Below are 13716 nucleotides of genomic sequence, written 5' to 3'. Positions count from 1 at the left end.
AAAACCGCGCAAGGCCAAGGCGTTGGCCTTAAGGCTTCTCAATAGGTTGAATTTGGGCAGCATTGAGAAGCAAGTTCGTAAATGCCAGCAAGACTCCCTGCGTGTGTTCTTCACAGCAAAGACACATAAGCCTGACAACCCTTTCAGGGCGATCGTCACGGAAGAAGGTTCATGGCAAAAAGTGATTTCAAACTACCTAAAGTGTTCCTTCGAGGGCCTGGTGCCTGCGGATCCTTTTGTTGTGCAGGGTTCGATGAGCCTGGTGGAGTGCCTCAATCGCGGTTTCCCCGACGCTAATGCAGCCTTCTCGGTGGACATTGTGGACTTGTTTTATTCTGTGCCCCATGACGAACTTTTTGTTGCTGTGCGCGAATTCATTGAAAGATCTGGGACAATTTCCTTCCAGAATAAGTGTGGCATCACTTTAGAGTCCTTTCTCGAACTTTTAAAAGTGTACTTGAATTCTACGATAGCACAGCATGAAGATGAGTATGTCGTGCAAAAACATGGAATCTGTATCGGCTCCTGTGTTGCGCCGGTGCTGTGCAACATATTTTTAGCAAAGTTTGACTCGATGCTACAAAGATCTCTAAACGACACACGTGTTGTAAGGGTTTTTAGATATGTTGACGATTTTTTAGTAATTTTGAACTTAACCGAAACTGACCAGTTTACCCTTGTGGCAGACCAGATTTTAAATATTTTTAGCACTTGTTCTAAGAACTTGGTTTTTACGCATGAGATTCCTTCTGACAAGACCATTAGGTTCCTGGATTTAGAATTGACTTTTTTACCCAATCAACACGTGTGCTGGAAATATGCGCCCAGTTCTAAGAAGGCACTGTTGCCGTATGATTCGGCCCATTCAAAGTTAGTGAAGCGCAGCATTGCAAACTTGTGTTTTTTGAATGCCTTAAAGAAGAGTTGCCCTCATGTGATGCAGCAAAGTCTGGCGGAGCAGGTTGAACGGCTACAATGTTCTGGGTTTCCTCCCTCGGTTTTGCTGGCGGTGGCGGAATCTTTGGGGAAAAAACTGAAGTTATCTTCAAAGGATGCCAGGCCAGTAGAAGTGCCAACAAGAACGTTGGAAGTCATGCCTTACTTCCACAAGACTTCACATGGTCTGAAAAAAGTGGCTCAGAAGTTTGGTGTCACTATGGCATTTTCTGCTCCTTGCAAACTGTCCGGTTTGTGCGCCCAAACCTTTGCAGACATGCGCAGAACTGGTGTTTGCAACACGAAACACCAGACTATGTTCACCACATGCGCAGTGGGCGTGGTGTATTCAATCCCATTGTCATGCGGGAAAATCTACATTGGCCAAACTGGAGCATGCTTAAATGAGCGCCTGAGGCAACACCGCACAACTTTGGGCACAGGCACAGGCAGCAATCTAGCCTTACATGTAAAGGACTGCAAATGTTCTCCTAGGTTTCACATTGCCAGCATTATCGGGCGGGGGAAATCTAAACGTGAGCGTGAGCTATTGGAGGCATTCATGATCAGAAAGAATAAGCAGAAATGCGTCAGCGAGCCGTCTGTGATTATCACTGAAAAGGAGTACAAGTTTTTATCGTTATAGTAGGCATGTCATCATGTGGTGCGCGAAGTGTATTGTCTGTAGGGTGGGTGCGCAGGCAGGAAATTCCTTTAAAATGAGCGATTTTTCATCGCAATAAATCAGTTGTAAGTCCAGCGTTGTGGTGTGTGCCTCCTTTGTTCTTGTCTTGCGTCTATTTTCGCTGGTTCCTTTTCTATCACAAGAGTTAAACTTTCCTACGTGCATATTCCGTGGATTCTGCATCAGAAATCATGATCATGTGGAGGCAATATTTTTGTTTTATTCCAAATTAGAGTGCAATAAAAGCAGCACGAAACACCACTCTCTTTAGTTTTCAGTTCGAAAATTTAGAGGTTTTGGCACACTGTTGAGTTCTACCTTAACGGGAGTCGTCAAAGCACGTCGCTGGCGACGAAAAATTGATTAACCTGCAACAATCTCCTTAACAAAAGAAATCATCTCATGCCACACAGCTTGAAGTATTTTCATACACCAGGGGCGTTATGTGTTTGGGTCTTGACGTGCAAAACCTACAAGTAGCCTTTCAAATTGCATGAATAGAAATTTAGCATTCAAAATTCTGGCCTTTTTGAACCCGTTTTTTTTTTTTTGCTATCTGCAAATTAGAACTGCAGTCAAAAAGAAAATTGTGACCGGTCACACCGCAGGGACAACGCGTGTAATATTTTCTTAATGTACTGTGCTAACACGAGGCGACCTTCGAGAGGCCGCCTAACTGGCCCGCAGACTGGAGATTCAGAACGCAAGCAAGCAGATCACTTTTGCGTAAATTAAAAAAATAGCGTCAAACGCGCCAATGTCTAAAGTAGAAATTGGTAAAAAAGACCTAGTTGTCCGAAAAATTAGCCAAAGTTGGTGCAGAAATATTGTAGACGCAATCAAATCATGGCAATGACACCATGCTGCTGTGTTGTGTTGTCGCCAATAACTCTTCACTCAAGGTTGTGTGGAAGGGACTACGCCAAAGACGAAAGTTCAGGCTACCCTGTGCACATCTGGTCCTCTTTGCAATAATTAACGGCCATGTAGTATCGCTTAACTATTCTGCGCCCAATTTGTTGAAATCATAATTATGTTTTCACAAGTGCTCAAAACGTTTGCGCGTAATTTGTGCTGTTCGATTTCCGTCACCTTAGGATCGATCGGGAAGCTTTAAACACCTTTCCCTTAGACTCCGTCAACCTCACTCGCACATTTCCTTAAGCTGTGAGATAAGACCTTGATTGTTTTCTGGGCTGAAAACCGCTACCACCGAAACTGCACAGTCATCAAGATAGCCAAAGTGTCCGTTGCAATTACAGCGAAGGCTATATCACTGAATATTACCAGTGACAAAGGCTTCAGACCACCATACTAGCAAAATCAGCATTTTGTCTGCCGCAGCAGCAGCCTTCATGGCGTGGAGACAGCGGGATGCCACGGACATCTTGCGACCTCGGTAGACAGAAAATATTTTCTTTCGTCTTAGAGATGCAATTCTGTCCTTTACGGACTCAGGAGAGAGCCGTTTTGAGAGAAAGGGTGAAGAAAAAAGCACCAAATTTATTGAGAGCCTTTTTTTTTCGAAGAAAGGGGAGAAAACTGTCTGTAATTAGGGGGTCTGTGTCACTCCTTAGAGTGACACGGACGGAGAATTGAATGCGGACCAGGCCACAAGAGCGCACCATCCGCATGCATTTAATTCAGAGACATGAGAAGTATTTTTTGTGCTCAGCCTCATTCTTAGTAATACAGGATGGTTTCCAGTTATTTCAAGCACATTCTTACTAAGCCGCATTTCGGACAAATTAATGCCAAAAGCAATACACCCCCCCCCCCCCCCCCCCCCACTAATTCCCATCCTCGCAATAGCAGTTTAACCGCCGGCATTGTTCGAAACTGACGCAGTTTCCGAAAGGCGCCACACTGCCTACCGCCAATATAAATTGCGTTGATGGGTTTATAAATTTTAAATACTTACTGCTAGTTTCTCGGGTTGATCGCATGAACGTGCGCTCATATACAACTACGAATATAACGTTCATATCTTCACGACTTGCGTGTTTACCTGTCTTATGTATATTGGCAGACTATTCCTAGAAATTACTAGTGAGGCTAGTTTCACAGCCCCTTGGTTAGCAAGGAGTCAAGTTCTCCTCTCTCTCTTTGATGTAGACAAATATCACGGATGTTATACTATTCTAACAATTAAATTCAGGTACCTTCTATTACTAAAGTTCCTAAGCAACAATGTCTAATCTGGGCAAAGCAGAACGGCTCATAGTCACACAGAATCCCTTTGGTATTCCCCGAGAAGTAAATACACCTCTTTGGCTTGCAAAGGGTGCGAAAGCTCAGAAAACTAACCCACAAACTAACGCGGCATTCAGGGAAATTTTGATTGATGCAGTAGTTTTTTCCTAAACGTGAAATTAATTCTGCTATATCCTCTGAACATAGACTGCAGTAAAAAAAAAAATTAAACGCTGTCAGCCGTGTGGTTCACTGCACTTATTTTGCGTCAAAAGTCAGTTTTCAGGCCCTGCTCCTAAATTTAGTTCAAAACGAAAAGAAACGCTGAGCGAAGGTAAAATACATATAAAAACTCCATCTACGGTTTGACGACATCTCGTCTGGTCAGCTATTAGATCCATGTCAAAAGGAAATTGAAGGCCGACCAAAGATGTCGCAAATTAAGAGCGTAATCTAATCTTAGACGATGTGCCCTCGGGTAGTGGAGTAGATCCACTTAAAATAAATTAGATACTCTGATCTAAGGTAGGCTTAAATAAGCAGACAAGTCCGTACGGCAGCCGCAATGCTTCACATTTTTAACAAAAACCTTTTGTCGGCATTTCTTTCCTTTTTGACATGAATCTGCTGCCCGACCAGACGAGATATCGTCAAAGCTTAGATTTCGTTCCTAATTTAGCTCACCTTTCTCTGCAATCAGACTCGAGAAGCTGCATCTTATATTCTCTTCAATTTTCTGCCGGGAATGAAATAGGTTCATAGTAAGCCAGCTTCGACTAAATTGCATCTCAGCGCCAGGCTCCGGACGCACAAAGATTGGGAAAGGCGAAAGGAGAAACTTTTTTTGTCCGCCGGCATGTCAGTTTTTCGTTTCAATCCGTCGCGCTCCTGCTTTTCGAAAATGCTGAAAGGCGCCGCAATAGGAGCGACTCTTCCACCGTGTTATTTTGCTCTGCCTGGTCATTATATGACAAAAGGCGTGCCGTTTGCTACCTCAGGACGTTACGCGACGAACGTTTGCGTTTTTTTTTCTTTAGCACCATTGTGAAAAGGAAGCTGTGACTCACGGGAAAAATGGTTGCTTCCAAGAATAATTATGAGTTTCATTCTTACTAGACTGATCATCTGAACGAACTTTGCGAGATGGTGCCTATGCTACTTTGAGTCATTCTACTCACATTTGAGGGTAGGCACCACTCGAAAACGTGAAAAAACCAGACAGTCAAAGCCGAATTAAAGGCCGGGTGGAAGGAAGACCACAGATGTAGCGCTGTATAATCAACGTAAAATATAAAAGCAAGAACAGAAATATATCATCTCTGTCAACGCTCAAAGTATTGTCAAAGCCATGAACAGGACTGGTGACGAATACATGGAGAAGCCAAAATCGGGTGCCTTTCTCATCCCGTGAAGCTGAATCCTAGGTGCAAGCGCCTGTCCGTGTTTTTCTTCACTGCTCCATTATGCCGGCCAAGGAAGTTTCCAAGATCTGCCGACAGTGTGTAAAAGGCACCGTCTAATTTCAGCGCTGTTGCTTGTTTTTCTTATCAAGACTAAAGGAAAAACACGCCGATGTGCATTTTCACTAAACCTGTTGACTTAGACCGGACTAAATTTTTATTTATGCTAACTTTGTTCGTTTTGCAACATGTGAAAACGACGCGGGAAAAGAAGTAGTCCCTTCCCTGAAAATTTGCACAGACAATGGCCGCAGTAACCATGTATGCAGAAACAGTTTTTTTTCTTGAGGATGTATATATTTTACCTGGAACTGCATTCCGTTTCAGAAACGTTGAAAAAAGAACAGTATAAAGTGGTGTCTTTCTTGATAAGTTAGAAGAGTGCAGAGGAACATAATGCGTGGATTATTACTGCGCAGTAAGCGCAATGCCTTTCTTTATGTCACGATCTTGCAGAAAAATTGAAGGGGGGTGAAAGGCTTGCTGCCCTCGCTGTTTCTTTCAGTGTTTTCGGTAACTTTAAGCGTGGCAAATTTAAATGAGCGCATTGACATGCCTGAGGATAAAGGCCGTTCTCCGATTCGGTTTGTCTTGACACCATGTATGCCCGAAATGTGGCGGAATTAGACTAAATTCGAAACTTTCATTCAAAATAACAAACTTATTTCACATCAAAATTTTAACTTTTCAGTTGGCAAACCATCAGCCGCTATGCGGCCTGCGCGGTTCTGCTGTCGAAATCTAGATCACTTTCAATTCAACATCGTGCCAAATGTGGACTCCTATCGTGCGACGACTCTGTCGACGCGGGCAAAATGACTTCACGCTGTACCCTAAACAGGGATCGATTCAAAATGCAGCTCCAGATGCTCCGCCTACGAGCCCCATGTTTTCACTGGCCACTGCTTTCTCCACCGCGTTCTAAGCTTCGGTACCTAAGAACAGAAACAATCGCGCCTCGTACCGCGTCTCTCGTTTCAAACTGCCCTTTCACTGATGCGTGCCGTACAATTCAGCAGCGCTATTCTTTAGTTTAATCCCTTTGCTCAGCGGCTCATCACTGCACAGGTCTCTCCTCAAATTTAGCTCCGCTTTCTCAGTTCACTGTAGGCCGGCAATGTAATAAAAGGCAAGTTGCATGCCTTTCCACTGAAAAACCTCCTACCGCCTTGCGGGTGCTTCTTCAGTTTTAAATTCTGTTTCGTTATGTAAGAAATGAGCAATGAAGCACCTATGGTGAAAATATATTTGTTTGTCTTATACTGCAAGAATATAAGAAGCACAACAGAGTGAACTTGGTAAACAATTAGGCTTAGCTGCAACGAAACGCTCTATCAAGATAGCTAGCCGCTGCCGCCTGCGTTATTGTTTCCTGCTAAATGTTCATGCTGTATTCCTATCCGAAGGCTTAGTTCTCCTGTACAGCACTCTGTGCTGTGCCCTAGACCACCTCGCTCCCCGCCCTCTGACGTAGAGTGAAATCCTGGGACTACAGACACAGAGTTCGGCAGCCCTCAAAGAATTCAAAGCACTGTTTAGATTTTTGCGGCGCTCTGCCTGTGGGACAGATTATGGCTTTGCAGCATGCGCGTCCTTACCTGATGGCCTTGCTCATCGCCCCACCGTACTTGTTTCTTTCTTCATTTTACATCCTCTCATCCTTTTCCCCCGCTGCAGGGTAGAAAACAAGAACACCCTTCTAGTAAACCCCCTCGCTTTCCCATTTCTCGCTCTCGGTAATAAATAATAATAGTCTAAATATGTGGCTTAGGCCCAAGCAACTACTTCGGGTGCAATGCTGTCTACTGCTTGGAACACACTGTTCGCGCTTTAATAGGATAAATTTTGTCATTAGGTCTCTTATTGTGCTACAATGTGCGCTTCTTAAGAAACAGTCTAGAAATCATGTTTACTAGCCTTTTTGGTTAGGACAAAAAGCCGTGAAATATTCTCGTACAGGCTAGTGTCGAACTCGTTCAATCACTCGTAACGAGCTCCGCTACATATACTGCGCTTCTTCCCGGGAAGTGAAAGGAAAGGCCAAGTTCTCGACCGTAGCACACAGAAAAGATAGTCCAGCAGCGCGCGAAAGTTGTGACCAGCCACCGGGAAGTGCCCAATGAACCCAGGAGAGTGACCCATAGGCCGCGGAAAGAAACCGGCCGGCAAGAGCAGCCAGTAGATAAACTAGATCAGAAAGAAACCAGCTGGAGACAAGAGATCACTCGCTGAGACGCAAAACGAACTTTCATGCCCAACGACGGAAAGTCAAGGGAGATGAGAAGGAAGCACCAGGGACCTACAAGAAAGGCGAACTGGAAAAGGACCCGATCCGACCATAAACTTTGAGCGAACGCCCAGAAAGCGAATACAAAGCACAATACAGCGGGCAACGAGGTCGAAAGAGGGCAGATGGTCAGTGTGCAAACACTCAGTTCTGCAACACTGCGCTGCCCCTTGACAACGCAGTGAATTGAATTTTCGTTCCGTCTTCCGTACAGGCGAGTGTTCCTTGGGCACCGGCCAAGTTATTTATGGCGCAAACGGATATCTTCGTGTTTGTAGTTTGTGTTAACGAAGATAGGAAGTTTGCTTTTATAAGTCGCTAGCCTTTCTTGAGGAGCAGCGTCTAGTACATCGTTATATACGTTCCTTCTCAATGATATAGTTACAGGAGTCGCATAAAAAGAACTTATGCCTATAGTGACAAACAGTTGACCTCAATGCACAATCTAGTGAAGAAGAAAGAGTGCCTCCTTTTCCTCTGTGTAGTGTACAATTTTGGCTTAAAGCCTGCTAAAATTTTACTTTCATGTTCCATCTTAGTAATTAGTATGTTCTCGAACAATATCAAGTCGCAAAAGTGATGCAGTGGACAGATTGTTAAGCGTATTTATCAAAAGCGAAAGTTCAAGCAAATATTCAAACGTAACAAAGTTCAAACCTAACATTCTCTAAGTTTGGGGCGCTGTGCTTATATATAGCTGTTTTTAAAAACTGCGGAAGCGAACATAATTCATACTGATGCGACAGAAGGACGTATGAACGCTCCGTCTCTAGCATGAGCAGATTACGAATTTGACCATGTTAAAAAACAGTGGATGATGCGCATATGGTGAAAGTAAAAGCGGTGTGTTCCTAGAAGAACGCTGGTTCAGTTTGTGTTTAAAGTTCATAAACAGCAACGGCAGAATTTTCCCACAAACAGTCTTCAGTTCTTGAAGGCTCTGTGCAAGCTTTATTCTGTGTTCTCGCACTTGTGAACAGCGTGCAAAGAGCAAGCGGAAATGCGCACGGAGACAAAGCAGGCGACAGTAGGCTGAAATGCACTGCTGAGCTTACTGCAGGTTTGTTGTCTTGCAATTTGGCAGGCGTGTTTCCTTTTTCGAATCTCTCATTCCATTGTTGAGCTCCCATCCAAGACACGAGACAAATTCTACTTTGCCTTATTCAGTCCAATAGTGGGGCAATAACTGCGTCTGGGCCAAAGGGGCGCCTTTCCAGCCACCATGTCGCGTGAGTGGAGCTTAAAGTCAAAAGAGCTACAGCTGGGGCTAGTTGGAAATGCATCCGTGAAGGTATTGGTGAGCGCTACCAAAATACGGAAAGGGACGAACACACTAGACAAGCGCTTTCTAACAACTGTTTATTATCTGAAGAAGCATGCCTATATACACATATTAACGTCAAGTCATACATAGAAGAGGGAAGAGCACACGACGCTGACAAGAGCGATATGAAGGAAAAATATATAATAATAAAATATCAACACGTGCCTTTACATCAGCCGAAGATTACTATTCCTGAGGTAGTTTAATTCAGTTCTCCCTAGCATCACCGAAGGGGAGCTGACGCATTGGTTATCTGGAGCAACATGCATAGCGAAAGCTTCGATAATTTCGCGTTCCCGTCTGTTTCTGGCCCGACCTATTACCTTGGTGTTTTTTAGCATCGGGGTGCATTTGCAGTGTGCGCAATGTGGTGCAAGATTTCCCGATTTTGCTACTTGCTCGCATAATCTTTCGTGCTCTCTGAGCCTCTTGTTCAGGCATCTGGTGCGGCTCCTATACTCCGTTTCATACATAGCTGTCTACACAGCCAAAGGTACGGAAGTAGTCCGTCAAAAAAAACTAACAAAATGTGTCACTCCGCCTCGCGTCGTGGCTGAGTGGTACGAAGCGCGGGCATGTTTGTTCATTTTGTGAGGGGGCCCAGGTTCGATCCTCAGCGTAGGTTTGTTCTTTTTTTTATCTTTTTTCGGCGAATCTCTAGATAGAAAGTCTAAATGCGAGTCATATATAAGTGGCCTTTTTTGTTATCAAAATGAAATGACTTCTTTAATAAGAAGCGTGCTGTTAACTTTTTCCGCAGGGAAACGAAAGTGAAGTGAGAGTTGGCAACGGACGTGCTGAGAGGCGCTGTTTTTCGGTGTTCACGGATTTTTTCGCATGCTGCACACAATGAATCATTAATTGTGGGGTGATAGAATTCAGTGTGGCTTCAATTATTTTACTCCGCCAGAAAGACCTTCTTTCTTAAACCTCACAACTGTCCGAGGGCTCACTCCGGTCATCTCGCCCACAATTGCGAGAACGTCACGCACAGTCTTCTCGGGGTGGAGCTTCCTTATGCTTGCGTAGACATTAACTATCACCGCCTTGCAGTCTTTAGAAAACTTTGGAGACTTCACCTTGGAAAAGAGGCGAACAGGAGATGTTTTCGAAGTCGAAGCGGGGGAAGAAAACAAGCGAGCAGGTGACAGCGACGCCATTTTCACAAACAGACCTGCCGGCTCAGCTGCGAAAACCTGATACAGCCGGCGCCTGAGAAAACGAAAAATCTGCGTCACTCGGTTCTGGAAAACATAAAAGAAAAATCAATCTATTTGCAAAATAAAACACTCCCATCGGTCTACTATAATATCAACTACTCTTCACTTTGCTTGTCAATTCATTTCTATTTTTATTTTTGACGCACTATATTATGATGCGGACGAGGATCGCAAACAGGCACCGTAGCCTTGGCTGCGTAGACAGCTAAGTATGAAACGGAGTATAAGCCCGAAGCAAGCTCTTCCCACTGTACTCGCCGTAAGCAAGCAACTCCCTCACACTATGCGCCGTCCTTAGCATATCGTGGCCACGTGGTTAAAGCATGCACAACGTGCATCCCATTTTTCGCTCACAGCTCTTATACGTCAACCAGTGCCATGAAAATGCTTTATATCTCGAACGAACAGCGGGAAGACAGGACGACACAAGGGCACTCATGTGCAAGCGCGGGTTTCTCCAGTAGGAAGGCACTGTTAGAAGACACGGAAGTGTATTTCTGCCCATGTTCGCGTGCACTGCATTATTTTTTGAATGGTTGTATTGTCCTCTTTTAAATCTCGAGTTAAGGACTGAGCACTATGAGCGGCATGACATAAAACAAAAACCGGTGGTGAAATTTTCATCCCCATGGACGCTGCTTTATATTCGCTTGAAATTAATCTTTCAATGCTTTTCCCGTTTTAGACAAACGGTGTTACCGGCACTTACAGGTGGCTTATCTAGTCACGGCATAACGTTTTAGTGCAGTCGGCGGGATATTTATCATCAGTGCAGAGGATACGTGGTGAAGAAACTTAACCAAATAAGTGAAGTGCTGATGTTTATTTCATATCCCAAAAGTACCTGGTACTACACACAACAACTCTTTTCTCCTCTCTGTTCGTACTTACTGAAAGTTTACGTCTGTATTTCTCATACCCGTACTTCACCGCCGCGCACTGAAGTCAAGTGCTGTAGAGCTTCGGCCATTCCCTTTTGGTCGCGAAAGCGATAATGTCACGCTTTGGTATATTGGTATATCTGACACTAAGAGAAAAATGAAACACGTCCAGGGCAATCTACATACCTTGCATGCTTTTGCAACTGTCTTTATCCATCTTTATACTCGTGCCAGTATATCACTGCCTTAATTACCTTTGCTGTCAGTACAATCATGGCCACTGTTAAGGCTCAGAGGCGAAATGAAGAAGTGGCGGGGAGAGGAAGAGCCATGTACAGGTCGTTGGTGACGACGCACATGTGCTCCGAGTTAGCTGCAGCTAGCTGCTTCCTAGACGACCCGGCTCTCGAGGATGGCACGAGAGGGCACTTTTATTGGCTCGTTGCGGTTATCCAGGGACGCCTCTACCTTTTCGTGAAGGCCGCTCGTCCTGGCGCTTGCCGACAAGCCTGAGAAAGCCCTGTGCACGTGTGTTGTTACGTGGGGGCGCTCACGCAACTCTCTCTTTCCTTTTGACGTGCTGTGGCGAGCTTTTGTTTTTTTTTCTTTTGTTGTTTTCTTGTCGCGTGATCCCTTATTGCCTTCTTGTCGCCAGCGTGAGGCGTCCACTTTTGGCAGGTTATTTTGCTGCGCGCTCAGCTATATTGGCTGCGCCTTTTTTCTTTCTTTGCCAAATTGTTTTTGCGCTGATATATTTCTGAGCAGAGTCGTGCTGTGGGAATCATGACTCACTCACCCACGACAATATAGTGCTGGGAGCACCGCCACCATTGCAGGTGACTATATTTAGAAAGGTGTCTGTGGAGGCCGAGCACAAAGTGTCCTTCAAGTTGGAAAAAAGCGCCAACTAAACGCACTCAAAAAAGGGTCGCCTAAGATACGGCCTTCTAACGCCCAATTCAGCAAATGCTAGTTCGCAACTAGAATATAGTAAGGTATGCAGTCAGAAAAGCCGCTTGCAGCGTAGAGTGGCAATTCCCGTGCTAATGATGCGAAGTCGTTGCGGAATCACTGATGGTCATACACTCAGCCACTGCAACTGAACGGTTTTTCACGAAATACTTTGTGAAATGCCATTCGTGGCTGCTTCCCCTTCCTCTTGCCTCCGATGCCTCATTGTTCCGCCTTGTGTGAAACGCACTGCGGCTTATGGACACTGGATCTGCCCTGCTTGAGATTCCAAGTTGTACTCAGCAATATGTTCTATCAGCAAGAAATGAAACGCGAACAAGACAACAGGGCCACGAAGAGCAAAGTAGGCTCTTATACAGACGAAGCTCAATACTCGATGAGGGCAGTTTCACTTGGAAAGCGCGAACATTCTTCTTCGTAAAATTAATAAACCTCGCTTGTATTTCCCCTCCAGGAACTATTATGGTGGGGGTTTTGTGCTGCCACCTCAAATTTCTTGTTGATGTTTCATTCATGCCTGATAGTACACATCACATTATTCGTACGACAGCTTCGGCGGCACTCACAGCAGAGGCTTGACGCCTACAAAGACAAAAGTCAACCAATTTTTAAGGGTGAAGAACTCGGCATTTATCTGTTTAAGAAGGAAGTGGCCCCATCTATCCGTATGCTGCATCTCTGTGACCTAATTTGGTCTAGGTTCTTTGGGTGTTTCCTTTCCAGCTTTCACATTGCGTTTGCATCATTTTTCTTATGAGGCTTTTCCACTCTTCGACAGGCTCATTACTTCTAACCACTGACGGTTTTCTACCGCCCTTCATGTGGTCATTACAACTTCACGAGAGCGCTGCAGTGAATAGTGCCTTCTTTTCAGTACACAAAAAGCTTATGTTGACAGTTTCGTTGCCACTGTGGAAAACATTTCACAAATCTTGTCATGCAAGTTCGGTAAGAGGATATAATCATTCTGTTTACAGCGCAGCTGCTAAGCTATCTTGCCCTCGGTTTCACAGCGTTGTCGTCAGCGTTAACTGTAAGAGGAGGGGAAGAATGAAAGAAGGAGTGCGTGGAGAGGGGAATGTGCTCCTACGGTGAAGGACCAGAAGGAGGAGGAGGGGGTCACAACACGCGATAAAATGTTCGTGGGCTCAACGGGCGTGTCTGAGCGCATTCCTCGCTTACAGATTGCGTCAGTACTGGACGCCTCTAAAAAGGTCATAATAGGTGAAAAGAAGTTAAACGGTGCAAAGGACGCCAGGATGACGCAGCACATGCAGCTGTTGGGCCGGTAAAATGCATCAATGAGAAAGCAGTGCTGTGTAGACGTTTTTTTCCTCGTTAATGACGGCTATGGCGCAGAAGAGAGCATTTCGCTGAAAAACACTTGGTTTCGTGTCCTCCCTCCAACGCCCAGCTAATCGCATAGTGTTGTCGCAATCATGGCCACTTGATTTGCAGCTGCTGATATTTACAGCATACTCTTTGACATAACTTTGCTCTTTACAGGGCGCCATGCCAAAATACAACTCTTTTATGCAAGAGCTAAGAGAGGCTGAATTCTTACACAGTCCAATCTGTACAACTCGAGGCGTTAACAGTGATAACGCTAAAATAGAAAGAATCTAGTAGTAGAGCATTTGCATACATTAACCAAAGCTGGCTTCGAGGTCACAGCTATTGTTCCCACACGCGCTGATGTTTTAAGCTTGAAGTAGCATCCACCTGTATCAATCAATGTTTGCATCCATCCAGAATAAT

At 44.8% G+C, this 13716-nt stretch overlaps 1 long non-coding RNA gene across 1 annotated transcript in view; it reads right to left on the bottom strand.

Moving 5' to 3' along the window:
- The window catches only part of LOC144101703 (uncharacterized), an 87311-nt gene extending 75999 nt beyond the window's left edge, over positions 1-11312 (bottom strand). The window contains exon 1 of the long non-coding RNA XR_013308035.1: positions 11173-11312. This is a non-coding gene — a long non-coding RNA (uncharacterized LOC144101703). The remainder of the gene's footprint in view (positions 1-11172) is intronic.
- Between the last annotated feature and the right edge of the window lie 2404 nt (positions 11313-13716).

The sequence above is a fragment of the Amblyomma americanum genome, chromosome 1, assembly GCF_052857255.1.
Source record: "Amblyomma americanum isolate KBUSLIRL-KWMA chromosome 1, ASM5285725v1, whole genome shotgun sequence".
Taxonomy (NCBI): domain Eukaryota; kingdom Metazoa; phylum Arthropoda; class Arachnida; order Ixodida; family Ixodidae; genus Amblyomma; species Amblyomma americanum.
The sequence above is the reverse complement of the archived record's forward strand: the minus strand, read 5'-3'. Positions and strand labels throughout refer to the sequence as shown.